At 43.9% G+C, this 18,599-nt stretch overlaps 1 pseudogene; it reads right to left on the bottom strand.

The window, feature by feature from the left end:
- Positions 1-5,088: 5,088 nt before the first annotated feature.
- Positions 5,089-18,599, bottom strand: part of LOC122664953 — a 32,695-nt pseudogene continuing 19,184 nt past the window's right edge.

The following is an 18,599-nucleotide window of genomic DNA, read 5'->3' as shown; positions in this document are numbered from 1 at the left end:
CTACGATTCTCAACATTTTGCCCACCTTACAAGGTTTTTTGGCACAAAATACTCTAAACATCTAAGATTTGAAGAGCAATCTTTTTTTTTGGGTGCTAGAATTTAGCCCACTAGGGGTGACCCATAAGGGGCCCACTAGGAACATTGGTCTTGGACTGACGGTTGGGACCAATGATTGTAGTGGTGTTTGAGGTATGTTGATCTCGAGTTTGAGACCCTTCTTCCCCTATCGCTTGCGATAAGTCAGGTCTTTTCTAGAATAAGTGTTTTGTCCTATATGAACCCCTTATGGGTTTATTGTCGTGGCCCCTTCAATCATCCTCTCTAATTCCAATAAAATGATCATGAAAAATTCATGGACATGTCAATTGAGGGAGAAGTAGACACAAAGGTCCCCTTATTCAACTTTTCATGGACACGTCAATTCAAAGATCCCATAAATAAACCTAAACAAAAGGTCCCTTCTCCCACACATTAATTTTCAGCCTATACAAAGTTGGCCAAGTTGGCCAAGTGGCTATAAATAGAAAATCCAAATTATGAAACCTGATGCGAAGTTGATTTGAAATTGATTTATCTATCCAATAGATAGAATGCCACATCATCATGTCGTTTATTGATATTTGTATTTAGTCGGTAGAATGACTTGTGATAAAGAAATGATTATCCTTTTTCTTGATAGGATAAAATTTTTAAAAAGATAACTCGTAGTGATGGCAAAAATGCCTAAATATATATTTTCTATATTCCAAAAAAATAAAGAGGGTATGATCTTGCTAAGATAGTGACTTGATCTACGATGTTATAATACCTTGTGGCTAGTTTCATGCAATAAAATACCTATATCCATCTTATTGGCATAATGCAACACAACTAAAACGAATAAAATAGCCCAAAGTTTAAGCTATTTATAGTGTCAAAAATAATTGAAATTGTTACAAGACTAAGACACCACTTGCAAAAAATCCGAATGATCCATCCAAAATTTATGAAAATGAAATGGACAATTATTGGTCAAGTTGGGGCGCCCTGGTGGACTATGTAGATGGGGTGATTCACCTTGACTTAACTGTCCCCAACAAGGAGGTGCTCAACACAGATGGGGAGTGGAATCAAAAGGTTCTGGCGAAGATTGACTCTAATCCGGTTAGAGACAGCTTGGCAACAAGCAGTTTTGCTAACTCTAATAAAGAGGATTGCGTGGTATGTACCCTGGCGAGAGATGGAATTATGTTTGCAAATCAGTTTGGAATGAGATAAGAACCTCTTCCCCCAAATTTCCCTCTGCCAACTGGTGCTGAAACCGTTCGATTCCCTTCAAGATAGGTTTCTTTACGTGGCAGGTGCTATATGGGGGAGTGCCTATTGATGACGCCATCATGAGAAGGGGAGGGTCCTCTAGCTTCAAAATGCACATGTTGTGGGCAGCCAAAAAGTGAATCAGCATACCATGTGTTGATTGCAGGTGGGACGGCGTGGAAAGTTTGGGCTTTTTTCTCCTCTTTATGCGAAGTGGAGATGGTGCTGGGGCAAGATGTTAGAAGCAGAATCGTGTTCTGGCACAGGCACGCCAAAGTGTAGAGCCTCGGTGGCATGATTACCAGTTTGCTCCCATCATTCATTATTTGAGAACTATGGAAGGAACGTAGTAATCGCAGACATGGAGAGCGAGCTCGCCTAGCCAGCCGTATCATTGAGGTAATTAAGCTCTGGATCAAGGAGATTCCTTATGCGACCAATTTAAAAAAAAAAGCCCCTTCGTTCAAGGAATCTCTATTGCTGCAATTTTTTGGCATTTCACACCCTCCGATTATCCACAAGCCACCAATCCCTGTCTACTGGTGCCCCCCCTTCTCCTTAGTTATGCTTAATGTGGATGGTGCGTGTAAAGGTAACCCTGGTATAAGGGGGGAGGAGGTATTATTAGAAACAAGGAGGGGAAGGTAATTCCTGCGGTTGCTAAGTTCTATGGGCCATGCACCAATTCTTTGGCTAAAATCTGTGCATTAAGAGATGGATTAAAGCTGTGTGCAAAGCTGGGTTTCAGAGATTCTCATGTCAAATCCAACTCGGCAGCCATTGCGTTATGCATAGCAAAAAGAAAGTGCGGGTTTTGGGAAGGGTGGTACTGGTTCCAGGAGATTTTAAGGCTGATTGATTCCCTCAGACCGATGATTACCTTTACGTATCATGAAGGGAATAGAGCTACAGATTACTTGGCGAAGTTTGCCTATTCCTCAGCTTGACTTGGAGTTTTATGGTGAATAGCATATCCCTCTGGGGTTGCTTCGAATCACAAGGGAGGATGCACTTGGGTTTCCAATGCTTAGAAAATAGGTGAGTCTTGTTGTTGGGGTTCTGTATGGGAGTGAGCTCTCTTGTTGAGTCTTTGAGCAATCTATTTTTTATTCGGGTTGGGGTAAGGCGGGAATGTCCCCCCTTGTATTCTTTATTCATTGATCATTTTCGTAATAAAATCCTAGGGGCCGGCCCGGGTCCCAGATAAGTTCGGGTTAAAAAAAATTTATTAGGTTTCGGGAAAGAATCAAATCTGATCCACAAAGGGGCGTGGTTTGAGGCTATCCGTTAAAGAACTTGAATCACACAGCCCTGATAAAAGGACATCATCTATCATTGCAAAAGCCTCTATCGAGCTTTGCTGCCACATTATCTAACCTTCTATTATTTATCCAAGCAAAGATCTATTCCTTGAGCTTGAATCCCAATCAAAAAGAAATAATCAATCATTGCTTGAATGTCCACCGCCGATCCCAAATTAAATCTACCAGAGCGATGTTTCTCTTTGGACGCCAAAGTGGCATTAAATTCGCCAACAACCAACCAGGGGGAGGGCGAGAGGGAGGCAGAAGCAAGGTCCAAATACACCTCATGAGTCATGCCTTTTGGCCCAAAAGCAACTAGCATGTATAAAAGATATCTGCAAATTCTGCCTCATCCAGTTAACTGAAACTGTGATCTGTTGATCAGACTCCGCGGCGATCACAAGATGCTGCAACTAAAGCTTCCAAATTACCCAAAAGTTTGGAACCTTATCACCCCTTGAGTTGTGAATGACCTCAGTCATGTACCACCTTTTGTTGAAAAATGGTGGGAACTTGTGCACCACCTCTTTTGGTTCAACCAAGCACACCACATCTAGTGAGTGCTCCTTCAAGATTAAACTCAAGGCCCTTCTACTAGCGGCCTTCCCAACTCCTCTGATATTCCAGAAGAGAGACTTCATAAATCACTTGCGGGATTTAGAAGGTTTGTCAGACTTATTCGCCTAACCGCCAAACTTATTTTTTGAAACATGAGAAGAACGATCTTGTACCTGCTGCTCCCTGATTCTTTTCTCCTCGTCAACATCACCAATTTTAGAGGGGGCACTATGCACATGACTACCTGCCACTTTGCCACCCCAAAAGATAACTCCTCTACCACCTCGGCTAGGGACTTAAGACCCTCTACCCCCACCATGTCGCTTACCATTTCTAGTATCATAGAGCCTCTTCTGTTGCTTAGATCATAACCTAGTTGCACCTGCCGAGCAGTCATAGATCTCATCTAAAGGTCTCGTACAGACCAGAGACTCATGAAGCGAGCCTAGACCAATATCAACATCAGTAGAAACACTATCCACTTGCCCCTTCCTCCTCACTTGATGAAACACCATCACTAGTCTCACATGCAGAATAGCCATGGTCACTTTCCTCTGTCCCAGATGAAGACCCATTATTTTTGTTGTGGCCCGATCCAGATTGGTCCCTTTTAAAACTAGCAGCTCCATAGACCGACCCACCCAACTCTTGGGGCATAGCTCGACCCACCTCTTCAGTATTTGAGTTCAAACGGAGAGAATCTTTGGATGGAGGCCTTCTTGAGCTAGCAGGCAGATTGGTACACACGATTGCACCTTCCAATTGTAGCACTCCTTGAATAGAAGGAGATAAAGTGTTAGCAACAAGTACCTGGTTTGAGAAAATAAGACTGAGATGTTGTTGACAGTCACGAACTCGTTGTTATTGATAGCCATGAACCAATCACGAACTAGCAATTGTAGTTGAGTCGTATCAATGAAGACAATCTCCTTAAGGTGTGAAACACCCCCTGTATAAGTGCAACTGGGGTTCCTTGCATTTTACCTCCAAGATAAAACAACCACCGAACCTTGGTCTTATGCACAAGGACTTTGGTTATAAAGGAGAGAAAGGCTGGTCTCACTAGAAGATTTTGAAAAACTCATTTTAATGCTGCTGAAAAAATAAAAATAGTGAGATTGTCTCCACTTAAAAAACCTTAGAGAAATGGGCAACACCCCCTCTTTATATATAGGAGAGGAAGAGATACCACTAAGGGGTATCTCCAAGAGACATACTCTAACATCATGCCTTTTCCCAAAATACTTGTTTGTTGACCATTCAAACAAGTAGTCCAATAGTCACACATATTCGTCATTTAAGTGTCTATTGGTGCCTATTAAGAAATCGACATAATCCTGTAAATATTTTGAATCTTTAATATTAAAGACAAATAAAGAATCCAACATGAAGGAGCGTCCCTTGATTGTTCAATAGATTGAACTAGAACAAATTGCGCATGGGATAAACCTTGCGTGTGCTAAGATTTTTCTTTCAACTCTTATTTAATATAGCGAGGTAGTCCCATCCTATTGATAGCATTGCCGAAGGTGGGAGAGGCTGGCTCGGATTTTTTTTTTTTTGGGGATTCTCGTAGTTTTTGCCCTGGCTTCTTGTTAGTGGCTATGTGTTTATTCTTGTACATTCTTCCTTTTTTTTTTCTAATAAAAATGATCCTTTTAGTGAAAAAAAAGTATCAACTAGTGATGAAATCAACTTAGGCCATTAACATTCAGAAGATCATGGAGGAAATTAGTAATTAGAAATTTCTTTTGACTTAAAAATAAATCATTCTTTTTATTTCACAATATTACATTCTCATTGAACAAAGCTTTTAGCACATGTAACAACAACATCTTAGAGCTCCATAGCTATAGTATGGAGGGTCTCTTTGATGGGTCTCAACTCTTAACCTAAGAGCTTAGATTGAAAACACATAACAAAGATCTTAGCAAATAGCTTGCACAGCTAACCTCTTAGGGGTGTTGAGGCTGCAGCTATTGGATCCATAATTTGCTTCCAATACATTGATCGAACAAGACTCCTTTCCAACACATGCCATCTCCAACACAGATAGTGTGTTAGTAGCATCACAACTGCCTTTCTTGAATGAACCACATTTGCCTTGGGGATCTCCGAAGCTGGCAAATTCAATTGCGAAAATGGTCTGCCCATCTTGGGATGATAATTCCAATGTGTTCCCCTCATATGCATTGCCACATGCCTTCCGCACTGCGATTGTTTGGAAACTAACTTGAGTTGGGTTTTTACCCATTTCTTCGAATAAGATCAATGTGTTATCCTCATCATTCAGGAATGATCGTGGAACATGGTACCTAGTAGAACAAACCCAATAAGATTTAGTTTGAAAATGTAAATAAGCTTACCTCTAATACATGAAAGGAATTGGATAAATAAAATTTTCACTTACCATCTTTGTGAAGGATTACCAAAATTAGAGAAGCATTTGTGATCATGGTAATTTCCACGATAATCACATGTATCAGAACAGGAATATCCTTTAGGGGCTTGACCAATCATGGTAGACCAAAATCTCCCAAGGCTATGTCCATTAATTCAGGCATGTCCTTTGCTCATACCCTAGATTTCTATCACCACAGGATTTCTACTCACTGGAGCCTTGAAGGTTGTCTGCCATCGAATACTTTCAAATTAACCATTTCTATGTTGGATAACAAATGGAGAGAGAGAGAGAGAGAGAGAGAGAGAGAGAGAGAGAGAGAGAGAGAGAGAGAGAGAGAGAGAGAGGGGAGAGAGACCTTATACCAGGTCATGGGCCTGTTGATGGGAAGTCCTTCTGATGTCCATTTATTTTTGAGTGACAAATTATCGTCATAAAATTGCTTGTTCTCACCGTTTAATCCAATCTGCAACCGAAAGAGCGAGAAATGGGAAGTCAGATCATATGATTTTTAACCACTAGTAGGAAATATTTGTATGATTAGTATTTAAAATTACAATTAATGATACTACCTTATAGGACCACTCGTTTAATGATATATCCTTAGTAACATTACCACTTCCTATCAACAAAACTGGACCACCAACTATTCCACTTGGAACCAAGTCGAAAAATGAGCCATAGTTCTAAACAAAACAAAAAAAGATGTTGTAAGTACCGCGGTCCTTCGGGACGAAGGTTTCCTCAGCCCTTTGTGGTATATGGCGACATAGGGTTTTGGGAGATACATGTGTGTGTGTATGGATGTGGATAACATTGTCAATGTATAATATCGATAAATAGGGGATTGGGATCATGCATTAAAATATGCTAATATAATGAGAAGTCGCCACCTAGGGTTAGGGCCTAGGACCCATTAAGTGTAGCCCTACCCATGGTGAGCGGAATCGGGCTACGTGACTCCATATGGTCTGACCAAAGGTTCGGGTAAGGGGTCAGGTTACGAGTGTGGGAAGGTGTTAGGCATCCACCTCGCCCGGTCGAAGCCGGTCTCTCTATGTTAGATGCTATATAAGGACGAATGTTCTCTCTCTTTTATTACGGGGATGGGGGATATTATGAACTACATTCAGATGCTATGAATTGAACTAAAGCATAATAAACTACATTATATATATGAAAAATGCGGACTAAAACAATAAAATGTGAAAGGACTACATTGGATCAACAAAAATGCAATAATTATACCTGTATGGTTGTATTCCCCTGGCTCAGGGGAGATAGACGAATAGACCGGCGCTGCTTCTTTCTCGGCAGAGTAACGGCTCTTTCGAGTGATTAGGAAAGGAGTAAACAGATAAAATAACGTCTGTAACAAAGGAATTTTGATGGTTATCCGTGCATAGACGGGATACCAACGCCCAGGAGCCAAAGCGCTCTATACTTAGAGGGACAATCGAAGGATCTGTCCATCATAAGAAAACTTCAAGCACTCACACACTCATGAGAGAAGGAGGAGAAATGAGTGTGAAAAGGGAGGAAAAGAGGCTATGAATCACTTGGGGAGGGTCTCTCTACCCAAAATTCCTTGGGAAATGTGGGAGGGGACCCTCCTATTTATAGGGAGGGACCCCTTCTCTCTCCTGGCCGGATAAGTCCTCCACGGCATCACCACGGCGTCGTGGGTAACGTCAGCAGGCTGATGTCACACCCCCTCATGACGCCGTGGAAATCCGGTACACATCCCCACGGTGCCGTGGGAAGAGTCCACGGCGCCGTGGGAGCGCAGTGCCCTTTTTCCTTATTTTTGGGCCTAAAATGGGCCATTTTGTGCTCAGTATGGTTCTTGGTCTTATGGGTCAGGTATCTTTGGGTCTGAAAAGAGGGAGAGTGCATCGTCCATCGTCCATGTCCCGTTGTCATCATTGCCAATTAGGGGGTGATAAAAAATCAGCGTCTACAGTTTGCCCCTCTTTGGCCGAGGCCTGTGCCAACAGCCGAAGGGTAAAGACAAAAGACCAACTAATTTTGTCACCAAGAGCATGTACTGCTGACGCTTTGCTCAAAGGCGGCAGAGTTGCTAAAAATAGGAGGTTAATCGCAATGAAATCTTTCGATAATCCTCAAAAGAAAAACTCGGAAGAACCAAATCTTTATCTTGTGAGCATTACTCAAACAATTTTTTAGGGTGATAAGGCACCGCTCGACCAAAGACCTAGATAAGGCACCACTCGGCCCAAAGATCCAATTTGAGGGTGATAAGGCACCACTCAACCAAAAGTCAAACTTGGATGGTTATGAGGTTCCACTCGACCGAAACCATCAAGTTTGGAGGGTGATAAGGCACCACTCGATCGAAGATCTAGATGAGGCACCACTCGGCCCGAAGATCCAATTTGAGGGTGATAAGGCACCACTCAACCAAAAGTCAAACTTGGGTGGTTATAAGGTACCACTCAACCGAAACCATCAAGTTTGGAGGGTGATAAGGCACCACTCGACCGAAAGTCAGTATTGAGGGAATTCACTGGGGATTTTTTTTTTTTTTTTTTTGGTCCACGACGCCGTGAGGGGGTCGGCAAGGTCCCGTGTATGGGCGGCACCGTGCTTGCACGGCCCTGTGTGCACGGCTGTGCCAGACTTCACGGCTCCGTGGGTAAACCTCCACGGCGCTGTGGGCCGCTGTTCCATGGGACCGTGGAGAATTCCACGGCGCCGTGGGAGCGATAGAGAATTTATAAATAGAGGGCTCCCTCCCTCATTTCTTCACTCTCATTTCTACTGCGAAGCTCTGCTATTTTTTATTTTTGACTTCAACCCCCTTTTTATCCACTCACACCATGTCTTTTAGCCGACGAGGATGCCAGTCTCACCGGGAGCCACTACTCGGTACTACTGCTTGCGATGCACGAGCTGCATGGTATCTTTCAGGGGTTACCCTGGCTGACACTGCCCGCCATGGTTGCCGCTCCATATGGGGCCAGGTCAGTATTCTTACTCTTTCCCTTTCAATTTATGCATTTTATTTATATTAGCTTCATACCTCACCACATAGATTAGAGGTAATGTCCCTAGATTCTACCCCAAGCACCTAATGGCACGTAAATCCAGGTAATGCCCCTAGATACCTTCCTAAGCACCTAGTGGCATACAAATCAAAGCGAGGCCATCAAACACTACCCTAAGTATCTTTTGGCATGCAAATCTAGGTAACGCCTCTAGATACCATCCTAGGCACCTAGTGGCACGCAAATCAAAGTGAGGCCATCAGACACTACCCTAAATGTCTTTTTGGCGTTCAACTCGAGGTAATGCCCCTTTTTACAGTCTCTCCCTCTTTCTCTTTTTTTTTTTATTTATTTAATTGTTGTCCCCATTATTTTGGCTAACCATTTGCCTTATTTTTCTTTGCAGGGCAGCTCCCTTCCTTCGCCCAAGAAGTATTGTGGGCTGGAGGCTGTTTCAGAGTGGTACCGCATACTTTGCCAGGTGGTACAGTCGCGGGTAGTTCAGACTGGGCTGGGACACATCGCCTCGTCCCTAGCTCGCGAGTTGGACAGTCCGACTACGAGGGCTCTGATAGAGAGGTGGTGGCCTAGCACCCATACGTTTCACCTTCCCTTTGGTGAGGCGACGGTCAACCCCCTAGATTTCTACATGATTACGGGATTACCCTTTGGTGGGTTACCCGTGACACTGACTCCGGAGGAGAGGATTATAGCCTCGGCAGAGCCATCAGAGCACCTAGAGTATTACAGGTAGCAGTTGGGGATTGCCGTTACAGGGAGAGAGATCCCTGCGTCGGTCCTAAGGGGTAGCTGGGATGAGAGGGTCGTTACAGACCAGTCACTGTTCGTGCTTCAAGATCAGCAAGCTCGATGCTTCCTCCTCTTTTTGCTAGCAGAGGTGATCTTTAGCAATATGACGGGTACGGTGACAGTCGATGCCGCATATGTTTGCTTTTTTGAGCACTTTGACGTGGCTGCGGGCTACGATTGGGGGGGCTCGACGTACGCCTACTTCTTGGATATGTTAGACTATTTGGTTGTGGGGTCGCCGAACCTGATCGGATGCTGCTATGTCCTATGGGTTAGTTCTCTCAACTTTTCCCTTTTTCTCTTTCCTTTTTTATTTTTATCTTATTCTTACTTTTTTGAGCTCATTTATGATTGCCTATTGCAGACGTGGAGCTATGAGATCCTTCGGTTCCGGGTCCCTACTTTCAGACCTTGGGATGACCCCGGAACCACCTTTCCTCGAACTACGCAATGGCGTAAGTCCCACTTGCTCAGGAGCGGTTGCCATAAGGACCTTGGGTCCATTCGCGGCCTCCTGAACGAGCTGCAGCCTATCGAGGTAAATTTAAAGTGGTTGTTTATCTTATTTTCTCTTTTCTTCTCTTCTTTTTTTTTTTTTTTTTTTGGCATTGATCTTGACTCTTACTTGACAGGCTTCTCTCCGTCCTTATTTGGGGAGGTGATTTTAGAGCCGGACATGTTTGACAGGGCCTCAGCTCTCTCCACTCGCAGGGTCCTTTTTGAGGGCCCATGGGGGTTTGCCTTTTACTTGGGAGTGCGAGTGTCCCTGCAGTGGTCTGAGGCTCGCTTGGTGCCCTGCCCTCCTCCTGCTCGGGTCCATCAGCCAGCCTTGATGGATCGGGATGAGATCAGGCACTGGAGGGTTGGTGAGCCTGCGACTGGGCTGGCGCTAGCTGAGACGAACTATACCGACTTCCTTCTCCGAGAGACAGTCTGCGTCCCCCTCACCCGCGAGGGACCACAGGTAAGATCTTCTCCATTTTCCCCTCTTCTCCTCAGATTGTTAATCTAGCTTTTATTCTGATGTGTTTCTCTTCTTGACAGTTTCCAGGTCGCCCCATGATTTCAGGGGTCTGTGGTGGTGGGAGCTCTTCTCGCGCCTCCCGAGTAGGGGAGGTGGAGTCAGGTGTTGGGCTTTCTGGAGAGGTTCCAGCCCTGCGGATTGCTGATCCAGATGACCACATTCCAGGGCATCGTTCGTGGTTTATTCGCCACCACGAGCCTGGGATGGTTGAGGTCATCTTACCACCTCCTCGGGCTGCAGACATTGACCTAGGCCTCCCTCTTCCTTATGATGGGGTAAGCACATCCAACTTTCCTAACTTCATCCGTTATTTTTCAAATTCTTGACATCTTGGATGATTATCATGTTTAGGTGGATGCGAGCCGATACACCGACATGAGGCGCATGATGGAGAGCATGGATGAGACGATCATCTCGCGTGTGGACGCGGGCCATAGGATGGTAATGCTTCGTCTCTTCCCCCCCCCCCCTCTTTTCTTTTTTTTTTTTGTTCTTATTTCAATTTTTTATTATTTTTTTTTTCTTGCTTATCTTTTGATTTTCCTCTCTTTCTCTTTCTTTTTTTTTTGTTTAGAGGGTTGAGCTCGACCATTGCCAGAGAGAGATTGAGAGACTCAGGCTTGCAAATGAGCAGCTGCAGTTCAACCTTACACGGGTTGAGGTCGAGAGGGATGCCCTGATAGCGTCCCAAAGCGGAGAGGGGGAAGGCTTGGATGTTGACGATTACTCCCCTGAGTCATGACCGCTCCTCTTTTTTTTTTTTTTTATTATTTGGAAGTATTGTTACAACTATGTACATTTATTTTCCTTCCCTTCTTCTTTTTTGTACACATAATCGAATTGTTTATGAATTCATTGGATATTTCTTTCTTTGAAATGCACATGAGACTCCATCCCTTTCCTTAGAAGCACAAATTCCATTGGTAAATGGTTTCATTACATGAGAAAGGACAGAGAAATTGAGAAAGGACAGACAAACAAGTAAAGATAGGAACATCAAATTGATATCACTTATTTGTAATATTTTTCGGATAACAGAATCACCACTTCTTGTGTCACATTTCTGGGGTTCTGAAATTCTCCATCTTAGGTAGAATCACCACTTCTTGTGTCACATCTCTAGGATTCTGAAATTCTCCATCGTAGGTCATTCCCGTCTTGGAGATACTAAGGAAGGGATATAAAAACGGGTGTCAGTTAAACCCATGAATCTCACATAATTGTACCCTGATGTTTCTGATTTTTCTATCTCGGCCTTCATCCAAGGGCAGTTCCATTGGATTTCTTGGACATCTCTCTCCTCCAAATATTTCTTCCAGTCTTGGACCTTGTGGAATTCTGACTTTTCCCTTTGTATTTGATAATGCATAGGCCGGAGGTGAGGACACGGAATTGGTGTGACCAATTTTAGTTTTTCCATCAACTACATTTGGAACACCGCCGGAGATCCATGAAGGAAGTCTGTTCCATATTTCTGAGACTGACTCATGGTATCAAACCCTTTGAATGTTTATGCTAAAATGGTAGGAGCGATGTCGCATCCTTCTTCAATTTGCCTAACCACTTCTGCAATTATTGGAGACATGCCTTTTCCCAGAGATGCTAACAAATACCTCCCAATCATACAGAATAAGTAAGCCCACTTTCTGCGTCGGATCTATCTTTCTTCTTCAAATCCATTGTTGTTGAAGATCTTCGCAACTTTCAACGCATCCACCTTGTCATAATTGAGAACTTGCTTTTACTCCTTATTCAAGGCAAAGAAATCTCCCAAATTTTTGAAGAGCTGTTCTTTCTTCATAGTTGGGAGGAACAACTTTCCTCGAGGGGGTGACATCATGCAAGCCCAGAATTCTTCAATGGTCGGAGCCAGCCAGACTTTTCTGAAACGAAACGCGTTCAATTGGGGGTTCCAGCACTTCGACACTTCCCTTAGTAAATCATGATGGAGCTTGAAGCAACCGATCCTTCCCAATACTATCAGATGGTGATCCTCTAGAAGTGTAGGCTCGTCCACATTCATTCGGAGAGTCCACTGATGCAACTGTTCGTCGAGTCCTTCTTTCTTTGGTCCTCTCATACTACCTGTATCAAGGATTGGGTTAGCATTTTACGACACAGAATGAATAAATCCTTTGTTAATAACCAGCTCTAGATGACTTTACTCCTAAGCTAGGTCAAGGAATGGAAGGCCAAATGGTGAGATTTACTCATATGTGCAAGGGACGCCGGCTGGCGAAATTTATGGGAGGAAACCAATACAATGCCCTCTCTCTTTTTCTTTTTTTTTATATATATATTTTTTTGAGACCGTACCCGAATACATCGAGTTGCCTACGTATCCCTTCAGAGGAATCAGGTCAAACGTAGTTCAAATTGCTTCACATATCTCAGACAAAATACTTCTTTAGCCGGTCCATATTGACCAATCCCCGAAGATCTTCTCCGTCAAGATCAGAGAGTTGGACTGCCTGTCCTGGCAATATGGTCTTGACTTTGTAGGGTCTACTCCAATTGGGTCAGAACTTTCCTCTTGGGTCGTGGATTGGAGCTCGCTGCTCTCTAAGGACCAAATCTCCTTCTTCAATGCTCCGAGTGCAGATACCCTTATTGAATGCCCTAGCCATTCTTTGCTGATATTTCTTGAGATTGTCCATGGCCTTCATCCTTTTCTCATCCAGGAGATTGAGCTCTTCGTATCTGGCCCTTACCCATTCCCCTTCTGGCAATTGACTATCGAGTAAGACTCGAAGAGAAGGGACCTAAATTTCTACCGGCAATACGGCTTCCATCCCATATACCAGAGAATACGGGGTAGCTCTGGTAGAGGTTCGGATGGATGTCCGATATGCCCATAAGGCTAGTGACAGTTTCTCTGCCCAGTCATTGTGTGTATCTGCCATCTTTTGCAATATGACCTTCATATTCTTGTTGGCTGTTTCTACTGCTCCATTAGTCTGTGGCCGGTAAGTAGTAGACTTATGCCTCTTAATGCCAAATTGGCTACAGAGTTCTTCCACTTTTTTCCTGAAATGCAGGCCTTGATCTGAAATCAACTGTTGCGGCACACCGTATCTATAGATGAGATTCTCTTTTATGAACTTTGCCACCTTGGCGGAAGTTAGAACTGCATAAGATTGAGCCTCTATCCATTTTGTGAAATAGTCGATGGCGACTAACACGAATTGATGTCCATTTGAAGCCTTTGGAGTTATTTTACCAACTACATCAATTCCCCAGGTAGAAAATGGCCAAGGGGCATTTAATGAGTGCAACTCTGTCGGAGGAATATGAATGATGTTGGCAAATATCTGGCATTTATGACATCGCCTTACGAAGGCGACACACTCGCTTCCATAGTGACCCAATAGTATCCCATCCTGAGAATTTTCTTGGCCAGCATCCTTGCATTCATGTGTGGTCCACATATTCCTTGATGGATTTCTTCCATAATGATTTGAGCCTGATCCTTATCTACACATAATAGTTGGATACCATCATAAAACCTCTATACAACAAGTTTCCTTGGAGGATGAATTGAGTAGCATATTTTCGTAAATGCCTCTTCTCTCTTTCTGAAAACTCTTCAGGATATCTCCTTTCTTTGATGTAGTTGACCACTAGAGCATACCAAGGCCTTCCATCCTCGGTGAGTGTATTGACTGGTTCTCCATATGCTCGGTGGGTCCTTCTTTCTATTAGGAAGGGCTGGATCTTGTCCCGAGTATCACATTCTACCATGGACGCCAAAGTGGCTAAAGCATCGACGAACCGATTGCTATCCCTGGGCAGATATTCAAAAGAAACTTCCTTGAAGCATTGCGTCAGTTGTTCCAGATAAACTTGGTAGGGCTTTAACTTCTCATCCTTAGTCTTCCACCTTGTGTTTGACAGATCACCACAGAGGAATCTCCGTAAACTTTAATTTTGTCAACTCCTACAGACAGAGCCATTTCTAACCCAATAGCACAAGCTTCATACTCTGCTATGTTATTGGTACAACTAAATTCCAATCTGAAGGCCATTGGCAAGTAAAAGTCCTCTGGGGTTATCAATAACACCCCTGTGCCAAATCCTTTTTGATTGGCGGCTCCATCAAAGTATAGTTGCCACCCCCTAGTTGGTCCGGCTTCTACGGAGTGTAAATCTTCATCTGGGAAGAGGTCCTCTGTTGCTCGGAAATCATCCTCTGAGGAAAATGTTGCTAGATGGTCAGAGATTGCTCGCCCTTTCACAGACTTTTGACTGACATAAGTTATGTCAAATTCTGATAATAGCAACAACCACCTAGCCATCCTCCCTGTCAATGCTGGTTTCTTGAAGAGGTACTTAATTGGATCCATCCGAGAGATCAACCTGACAGGATGTGACACCATGTAGTGCCTCAGGCGCTTAGTTACCCAAACCAGAGATGTACATGTCTTTTCTACTGGGGCATATCGAGTTTCATACTCGATGAGTTTCCTGCTTACATAGTAGATTGTATGCTCTTCTCCATCCGCCTTGGCAACTTGGGCCATTATTGATCCGACCGCTGTTTCTCCTACTGACAAATATAGGAGCAAAGGTTCACCGAACACTAGAGGGACAAGTATAGGAGGAGAAAGTAGATACTCTTTGATTTTCATAAAGGCATCTTGGCATTTCTCGTTCCATTCTTTCGGTTCTTTCTTCTTTAGGAGCTTGAAGATAGGTTCACAAGTGGATGTCAACCAAGATATGAATCTGCTGATGTACTGAATGCGGCCCAAAAACCCTCGTACCTCTTTTTTTGTCCGGGGTGGTGGCATTTCCGTGATGGCTTTTATCTTGTCAGGGTCCACTTCTATCCCTCTTTCGCTGACAAGAAATCCCAGTAATTTTCCTGCTTTGGCCCCAAACACACACTTCTGAGGGTTCAGCCTTAGCTTGTATTCTTTGATTCTTTCAAAAAACTTTCTGAGAGCTGCAAAATGGCCTTGTTGGTCAATAGATTTGACTATCATATCATCGACATATACCTCTACTTCTTTGTGTATCATGTCGTGTAGGATAGCCTGGCCGCTCTTTGATATGTTGTCCCAGCATTTTTCAACCCAAAAGGCATTACTTTGTAACAAAACGTACCCCAGGGTGTCGTGAAGGCAGTTTTCTCCCTGTCCTCCAGGCACATACTAATTTGGTTATATCCTAAGAAACCATCCATGAAGGACAGTAGAGCATGGCCTGCAGTGTTGTCTACTAAAATGTCAATGTGGGGTAACGGAAAATCATCCTTCGAGCTGACCCTGTTTAGGTCACGAAAATCCACACACATTCTGACCTTCCCATCTTTCTTAGGGACTGGGACAATATTGGACAACCATTGAGGGTACTAGGTTACTTGAAGAAATCCTGCATTCCATTGTTTGATTACTTCTTCCCTGATCTTCTCACTCCATTCCGGCCGCATCCTTCTTAACTTCTGCTTGACTGGGCGAGCCTCCGGATATGTTGGTAATTCATGTTGCACAATCTTTGGATCGATGCCGGGACTATCGTTGTAGGACCAGGCGAAGACTTCCTCAAATTCCTTGAGGAGAGAGATCATTTGGGATGTTTCGTTATTGTTGAGAGAAGCACCAATTTTGATTATTCGAGGGCATTGATCGGTCCCTATATTTACGGGGTGGGTATCCTCTCGGACGGGTTGAGCTCTTCTTTGCTCCAATCGTTCTAATAGATTATGATGTTCTAAGACATTATCATCATCAGAAGAATAGGAAGAAGAAGAAGAAACATACTCAGAATCAGTAATTTCATTCATGATAAGGGGAAGAGTACAGACAGACCCAATGGACTGGACATTTCCACCGGACTCGAATCTGACTCGAGATAGACTTAGACAGGACTATGCTAGAGCTGGTTACAACTTCGACTCATTAATATGGAAATCTTCCATCATTCTTGCCCAATTCGCTATGGATCCTTGGAGAGGTTGTATGAGAAGATATGGTGCCGGTCCTTCTTCTTCTTCTTCAATGATCACCGCTACTTCGAACAATTCGCCGATCCATTGATCCCCTGTGACTTCCTTCTTGCTGCCTTGATCCAATTCCATGGCTATCCAGTCTACTTCGTTCTTAAAGAATATTTCAAGTCCTGGTAGACGTTCGCCCTGCTCTTGATTGAACCATGGTTCTGGATTTTCACAGTAAGGGAAGTCTTCTCCCTCTTTCACAAAGTACCCATTCAGAGTCTTGAAATATGGCTCACCATTTGCCGTACTATTCTTCTATCCTGTGGCTTTCTTCCTTGGGTTCTTCAGGTTAAACCCTAATCCACAACGGTTGGCATTGGCTGGTATCTCCGGGAACGCCGGTACCCCCTGTTGGTTTTTTCCCAATCCTAATCCAGGGAAATATTTCATCTTTCTCATAATCTTTACAGAGGCCTCGCTCCACATTGTCAGGAATTTCCCTAGACTCTGGTCTTCTTCACTTGCAGAGGTAGTACAAATGTGGCCAATTTCAAACCCCCCAGCTGCACTTCCTATGAAGATGAACCACCTACTTCAATGTTGGCCAAAGTGTGTACCATTTCTGGGTCTCCAAAGATGGTAATTACTTTCTGGTCATATATGAATTTCAGCTTTTGATGAAGACTTGATGCTAGGGCTCCCGTTGAATGCAGCCATGGTCTTCCAAGCAACATATTGAAGGATGCTTGAATGTCGATGACTTGGAAGTCTATGGTAAAGCAGGCTGGTTCAATCTTGACACTGGTGGTAAGAATCCCAATTACCTCCCTTCTGGAATTGTCGTATGCCCTGATGGTTTGACTGGACGACTTCATTTTGTCTAGAGATAAACCCATGCATCTGGCTACTTTGAGGAGCATCACATTGAGGGTGGACCCATTGTCTATCAGAACCTGGGGGACCTGATTCTTGTTACATTCCACCGTAATGTAAAGCGCCCGGTTGTGATTCTTTCCTCCTGGGGGTAAATCCTCTTCTGAGAAAAAGAGTGACTGAATGGCGTAAGTGGCTCCCACTATGTGAGATAATTCCTCAGGCCCCATTTCTATGGGCACTTGAACCTTGGTAAGAGCTTTCAAAACAGCTTCTCGGTGGGTTGGCGACGCCATTAATAATCCCCAGATTGAGATGTTGGCTTGGGCTTTCTTCAATTGGTCTAGTACTCGGTTTTCTGGCTCAACAACTGTTGTTGATTGGCTAGACCGATATTTTTCCACTGTCAACTCTTTATTCTTGAAGTTTCGGCCACTCCTGGTTTCCGCCACATCTGACTCTCTTTCTTTAATGACCAACCGGACTGGGCAAAAGTCCCCATCTTCTTCGTCACTATCAGTGATGATAAGAGGACCCTTGGGACAAATTCGGGTTTTACATCCTTCATCAGACAAGGCCATGATAGACTTCTGGGCTTGATTTAGGATTCCTAACAGGGTTTCTCGCTTTTCAGCAACCTGTTGGATTGTATGGGATTCTTCTGGTATCAATTGGCCAATGGCATGAAAGGCTTCCGAAGCCGCTTGGTACATCTTTCTTGCTTCCGCCAATGACTTGTAGAAGCTGCGATCCTTCTTTTCTCCTTGAGAAACTAAACTTTCGGACCTCTTTTCTGGGGTTGAAATAACTGGGTGGATATTCCCTATTCGATCATTTACTGCTTCTCCCTCATTGACATGACACATATAGAAATCATCATGTACTCTTGCCCACGCATGGTATTCTCTGTTACCCTGATACGGAGATGGGGGAGGAGTCCCACATAGGTCTTGTGCCAAGGCCAAAGTTAGCTTTACAGAGTTTTCCAAATGGTGAATTGCTTGAGGGAGCGCCCACTATTCTCTAACAGGTTCCAACTGTTGAAGCTCTTCCTGGTACTTATCATCCAAGACCACCATTCTCATGAGTGTTTCCTGGATTTTATCTACATCCCGGTGGATCTTGTTCACCCGGAATGATAATTCCCATGGTGCGGGTCCGTAAATGTTCTGATACTTCTCCAGACGCGTCCTTGGTTGCCAAGGTTCCTCATCCTCTGTTTCTTCTTCCCCTTCGGACACTTCATCATTGGATTCCTCTGATGCAGATTCTTGCTCACTTTCATCTTCTTCAGATGATTGTTCTTCTTCCAACGGCTCTTCCCCTTCATCATCGATGTGCATAGGAAAGATACCTCTGGTGGGGTCAATCTGAAATTCCCCGA

Source organism: Telopea speciosissima, chromosome 6 (genome assembly GCF_018873765.1).
Source record: "Telopea speciosissima isolate NSW1024214 ecotype Mountain lineage chromosome 6, Tspe_v1, whole genome shotgun sequence".
Taxonomy (NCBI): domain Eukaryota; kingdom Viridiplantae; phylum Streptophyta; class Magnoliopsida; order Proteales; family Proteaceae; genus Telopea; species Telopea speciosissima.
Note: the sequence above shows the minus strand (reverse complement) of the source record. Positions and strands in the feature narration are given on the sequence as shown.